The sequence below is a fragment of the Pteropus alecto genome, unplaced genomic scaffold (genome assembly GCF_000325575.1).
Source record: "Pteropus alecto unplaced genomic scaffold, ASM32557v1 scaffold58, whole genome shotgun sequence".
NCBI lineage: Eukaryota > Metazoa > Chordata > Mammalia > Chiroptera > Pteropodidae > Pteropus > Pteropus alecto.
Genome location: NW_006441950.1, coordinates 608,575 through 615,308, shown reverse-complemented (window position 1 = coordinate 615,308; position 6,734 = coordinate 608,575). Strand labels below are relative to the sequence as shown.

Here is a 6,734-nt window from a genome sequence, read left to right as displayed (position 1 = left end):
TGTGTGTGTGTGTGTGTGTGTGTGTATTTTAACTTATGTTTCTGTTCAAAACTGAAATAGATCCTGAGTTAATTGGATTAAAAGTCTGCACCTTCACTGGCTTATATAGGGTGTACATTCTATTGAGCCCTCCCTCCTTTGTAAAGCTTTCATTCCAAAATCATTGCTGAAATAGTTGGATAGGTCATTTTTATGTTTACTGGCTTTGCCATTTTTTTCATACTTGTTAAGATGCCAACAAGAAAAAAGATTTTCTACCTCAACTCTATTTTTGGGGGGGGAAAAGAGGATTGTAACAAAGTAAATAAAAATAACTTTGGACACTGAAACAACTGGATCAGTATTTTGTTATAAAATGCTATCATGTAAAATGGGAACTTCATTAAGTATAAACATTTTTTGAGGGATTTTTCTTAATTTAGGGAGCTCAATATGATATCTGAAAGCTATAAGGTATTTAGCATTTATGTATTTTACATAGTCTTTCTAAGCTGTATGTGTTTTGTCAGAGTATATATTAGTGTATATTTGTGGTTTTAAATGTATCATCTACAGAGTTTGAATTGATTATTTATTAGGTTCACTAATAATGCATCTTATTCACACAAGAATTCAAGGAATTGGTCAAGTTTATGTGGAACAGGATGTTTCTTATGTGAACTTTTATATAAACCAAGATTCTATTTCTTCCCCATAGTATTCTGTTATTCTATTTAGACAATAATTCTTAATGCTTTATTATTTTGAGAAGAAGAAGGGTTTTAAAGGACTGTGATTAATAATCTCATGGAGGGGGCAGTTCATATTAAATTTTAGTTTTTTAATGGTTTATGCAATAAGACAAGCTGTTAACCTTGCGACCTGTATTTTTGCACTCGGTAAATTCCAATGACTACATTTCTATCAGTGATGAGTAATTGCCTATTAGATTTGGTTATTAAATACTTAAATTTGTTATTATTACTATTGTTATTATTTGCTGATTTCTAAATTTTATTCATGGTGCTGCAGAAAGAACATAGAAACATGAGACCTTGGCAAGTAACTTGAACTCTTGGCTGCTTAAGATCTCTTTCAGTTTGAATAGGTTCCGATTCCATATTCTGAGGGTTATAATATAGGATGATTAAAGAGTTTTCAAAAGTATCTTAAAATTATTAATGAGTAACTATTTCAGAGTGATAGTTTAAGCATTGTGAAGCTGTTTACGGTCTAATTTCTGAGTTATACACAAATGCTCGATGAATATTTACAAAGCTATTTTTAACGTTTTTAAAATCCCCTACACTCATCAGCATTTTCGTAGACTTTTAATGCAAGATGAAAATGCAAAACAAATGCTTTAACAGTGAGGAAATTATAAGTTCTGCAGATTTCTTTTTCCTATGCCATAACACAGAAATAACTTATCATGCTTGTTTCTAGTATCTCTTCAAAATTTTCTTTGGTTTCTTAATTAAATGAGAACTTTCAAGTTATAGTAAAAGTCTATCTTTTTACCTGTTTCATCCCTTCTCTCCTTCCTTCAGAGAATGTCTGTCTCTCTCCCTCTCCCTCCTCCCTCTGCCCCCAAATGGAAAAAACCTATAGGTTATTTCAGAAAATAAATAATTGCATTTTAATCTATGGTGAATTATTTATAGTAGTTTACTTTTAATAATTCGTTAAAAGTAACTTTTGAAAATGAGAAGGATAATTTGCAGTGTAACTTTTGAAAATGAGAAGGATAATTTATTCCTCTCTACTTAACCTTCAGTGATATGTCACTGTTAAAGAAAAATAAGCCATCTAAAACTCTAACATCTAAATATAAGGTCTTAAAAATTCATATTTTTCTGATTTAGTCAAATTGTTTTATAATAAATACAAAGATTTTAAAATGAATAATAACATTCTCATTATAGTTTAGTTTAAATGTGAAAAGCTAGGAAGTGCTACTTTTGACAGTCTTAAATTAGTAATCGAATTTAAAAGCTTGGTCCTATAAATAAGATTCTCAGAATAAAGAATTAAAAAAGGCCTTAAAAATTATCTCATCCAGGAACCTTAGTTATAGATAAGAAAAGTTCCAGAGAGCATAAAAGTAGCCAAGGGTTTTTAATTGTTAATACCAGCATCCAGTTTAGAAGCCAGGTCTCCAAACTATTCATAGATATTAAGTATTTGAGCTTGTTCTGTCAAGACTTAATTCATAGACTTACAGCTTGGATGTAGTTCTATTTATAGAAATAAATCAAGATTACCATGTGAATCTATTACTTATTTAAAAAGATAAAATTTAAATTAAGAATAGTCCAAAATCTTTTTGAAGGGCATTGCCATATTGTCTTTGTGTGAAGATGCTCTTTGTTTTTGCAGGTAGGATGGAATTTATTTCTCATGAAATGGTAATTTTATGGGAAACTGTGACCTCTCATTTAAAAAAATCAAGGTATAAAGTTTAGAAATTATTTCAGCTTCTTTCATTTCTTTTAGAGAAATGCTACTGAGAAGAAAACACATGCCTTTCTGTTCACTGTACCTACAGAAATAAATCATAGGTGAAATGTATTAAAGTGCTTCTTTATATCTGGAAATGTGTGTTTCATTGTAGTTCTTATTGTTCCCCTAGATATCATTTGCTAAAAGCTACTAAAAAGATTTCTCATAAGTATACGTTTATTTATAAGTATATGAATCATTCAGTGAATAGATGTATCAATACCATTCCAATATGAATACCAAAAGAAATCAGACAAATATCTATTGGCTGGTTAATTCCTATACAGTCCTCTTAGTTCTGTTTATCCCTATTCAGGTCTAGGTAGTTGGAAAAATGCTTAGTAAGTTAACATGAGTCTGGAGGCACATCAGTATTATGATTCCTTTTATAGCAAACCTGTAACCTTGTTTGGTAATTGATGGGATATAAGTATGTAGTATGGTTCTTAAGGTAAGAGCCAATATGTAATAATTTGAAGCTCATCTGCATATACCTGTGTATGTATGTGAAATTCCCAGTAGGTACTCCAATACTGTCAACTCTTATCATTTGCCCATTTGTATCATTTAATTCTTTGTTTATTATTAGTTTATTTGTGCAAGGATATTGCCTAATAAAAGTGGTTATTCTGTATATGTAATAATTTTCCTTACATAATTGATAAGAGCTACTTTACCTCCTGTCTCTATCATTCTGCTTTCAAAAGATGAAATTGGCTTGTGGTGTGCACTTTTAGGGTAGGTTTATTCACTTTATTCCTCACCTTTTTCATTATCTTAAATGACTATGTAATGTAGACAGTATATTGTTTTAATTAAACAAATAACGTTTATGGCAGGCAAAGTCAGACTTTTGTTAATCTCTGTTTAGTGTATTTATATAAGAAAGACATGACAAATTTTCAAAGGCCATTATTATATTTCAAGAATCTTTGTGAGGAAAATCTGTGGGCACTTAATGACAACTATAGATTAGATGAGTGTTTTTCTTTAAAAATATCCTAGTTAGTCTGACATGGGTTGTGAAACTGAAAATGTTTAGAAACTAAATTATTTTCTTAAGGCTTAGACTCTTTCCTGAGTGATAAGAAATTTTTTCATTTATTTGTGATTTTAAATATAAGAGCATTATCTATAGTGCAGGATGTTCCTAATTGGAGGTAGGTTGAAAAGAGACATCCCATTCTCATTCCACAAATAATTACTGAGTGCATACTATGTGGTAGGCACTGTTGTTTGTGTTATGGACATTGCAGTTTAAAAAGCAGTTTAATTATTATTTAAATGACTTAATGCTTTTCTTGAAATAATGGTTTGTCCATGTTTGGGGTATGTAGGTGATGCTTTGTGGTAAGGAAATGGCAATTAATTTTTGCATCTGAATTAATGAACTGGGGATTTTAGCTGCTTCTGCTTTGTATGTCTGGAACAGAGCTGTAGTCTTTAATCATACAGAAGAAAGGAGATCGTACTTTTTGATTCATGATGGTCCACAGTAACCTAGACATTACTTTGTTTTATTTTGACAAACTTTGAGGATAAGATAATTAAGATTATGATCCTTTGTTAAAGCTCTCAAAGTGGATTTAGAATATTGGGAATAAATTAGAAATGCCTTGTCCTAGTTTTTTTTTTTTTTTTTTTTTTTTGCATTTTTTAAAACCAAACGTATTCTAATTTCAATTTTGTTTTACACCAGGAAGAGCCAGTACCGCATGCACATATGAAACCATTCTAAGATTTTTAGAATATGGGCTATCAAATATACAAATGACCTCGTAGGATATGGGGTAGTATAAAGGAAAGAGTAATATTAGAGTCTTGTGAGTCAGGAAGCCACGGACCTGGTCTGTAATATATTTAATTAGTTGTGTGACCTTGAAAAATCATTTAACATCTCTAGGTTACAGTTTCTTCAGATGAGGGGTCTAGAAATTAATTGAATCAAGTCTCTTAGCTTTGATTCTGTGAAATATTGGCATGTCTTCCTACTAATAATCAAATCCATCATGTCAAGGGTAGTTGACAGTGTGATATTTTTATTAATCGTCTTTTCAATAATATTAATGTCAGTGGTAATTTCTTTCCTTATTAAATTTTCATCCTACAGTTTTTCTGGAAACAAGGATTGTAAGAATATTTCTGCTTAAAAATTTGGTTCTTTATAATGTGAACTAGACCAGATTTGAAAGTAATCAGTTGAAGCCACATGCTTATCTGTTTTATAGTCTAATTCTGTAGACAGCGATTGATAATGTCAAGTTATTTAAATCACCACTTAATTGGGGTCTAATTTTCCATGCCAATAGAGTGAAGCATTTCCTTTTGTCAAGAATTGGTTTGTTAATGTTAATGAGGCAGATTAATTACCCATTCTTTCCTTAATATTTATTTTCTCTGCAATGTTATGGTATCTTTAGGGCAATATAATTTCTGTGGGAACTTTGTGTTGAAATATGTCTGTTCTCTCATGAAAGCTTTTATTAATATGTTACTAAATTTCAGGTTTATCAATTTATAATAATTTTAAAGCACATTTTCAAAATAAGCTTTCCGAACTTTTGTCCATGTTTAAACATGTTTAACAAAGATAGCAATAGTAAATTGCATTAAAAGAATACTTGTTTCTGAAAATTCTATAATTTTATGTATACTTAATTATTAAATTACCTACTGTGGTTGTTAATATAAGTTTATTCATTAGTTATTTGTGTATTTTGCTAATGTTAAATGTGAAAATAAATATTTCTTTTGAGTAACAGTGGGTCTTATGTGTTGATTAGTAGGATGATGTAAATTTGATGTAGTTGTACTTTAAAATATTACCCAAGCATTATATTTTAAATTTAATTTTATATTAGTTTCATATGTGCAGCACAATGGTTATACATTTATATAATTTATGAACTGATTCCCCCCCAATTATGCTAGTACTTACCTGGCACTATACATAGCCATTACAGTATTTATTAACTGTATTCCTGTGCTGTACTCCACATCCCCATGACTATGGTATAACTATTAATTTGTACTTTTTAATCCCTTCATCTTTTTCATCCTGCTCTCCACACCCCTTACCATCTAGCAGTCATCAGTTTGTTTTCTGTATCTGAGTCTGTTTTCATTTTGCTTGTTCATTTATTTTGTTCCTTAGATTCCACATATAAGTGGAATCATATGGTATTTGTCTTTGTCTGTCTTATTTCATTTAGCATAATATCCTGTAGGTAGGTCTATCCATTTTTTTGCACATGGGAAGATTTCTTTTTTTATGGCTGAGTAATATTCCATTGTATATATGTACCAAACTTCTTTATTTAATCATCTATTGATGATCACTTGGGTTGAAAAGCATTATTTTTGATAATGTTTTATTTTGAAATAACCTTTCAAGAATAGTAAAAGTAACTCACTCTTGTAAATCCTTTTAAAAAAATTTTGGTAAATAACAAGTATAAACCCTTTTATCAGACTCACCAATTGTTAACTTTTTGCCCCATTTGTTTTTGTCATTCTGTTAGTTTATCTGTATATATTTATTTGAACCATTTGAAAATATGGTGTAAACAATCCTTTCGCTTCTAAATACTTTAGTATGTGTTTACTAAAAGCAAGGACATTCTCTTATATTACCATAGTATAGTTATCATAGTCAGGCAATTTAACATTAATACCAATTTTTCCAGTTATGTACTTTATGGAAAAAATGTTTTTCTTGTTCTAAAATCATCCAGGATCACACATTACATTTAGTTGTAATGTCTCTTTAGTATCCTTTAATATAGAAAAATTCTTCAGCCTTTGTTTTTCTTGACTTTGACATTTTCAAAGCATACAGGCCAGTTATTTTGTAGAATGCCTATCAATTTAGGTTTATTTTCTTTTGTGAAGAGTCTCTTCTTTTGCTCATTTTTTAAAAAAATTGGGTGGCCTGTCTTATTTAGTTGAAAATTTTCTTTACATGTACCTTATATAAAGTCCTTTGTCAGATATATCTATTGAGAATATTTTCTGCTAGTTGCCTATTTTATTTTGATGAGAAGGTTTTAATTCTGATGAAGTCTTAATATATTAGGGTTTTCAATGTATGGATATTGTTTGTCATATTGAAAAAAAATATTTACCTTTAAGTAATGGAGATATTCTCTTATATTTTTTATAGTTTATAATTTTAGTTTTTATGTTTAGGTCTATGACCTATCTTAAATTAATTTTTGTAAGTGGTGTGAAGTTGCAGTTAAGATTTACACCCC

At 29.7% G+C, this 6,734-nt stretch overlaps 1 protein-coding gene across 3 annotated transcripts in view; it reads left to right on the top strand.

Moving 5' to 3' along the window:
• Nucleotides 1-6,734, top strand: part of EXOC2 (exocyst complex component 2) — a 210,240-nt gene that overhangs the window by 15,772 nt on the left and 187,734 nt on the right. The gene's annotated exons all lie outside the window — the stretch shown is intronic.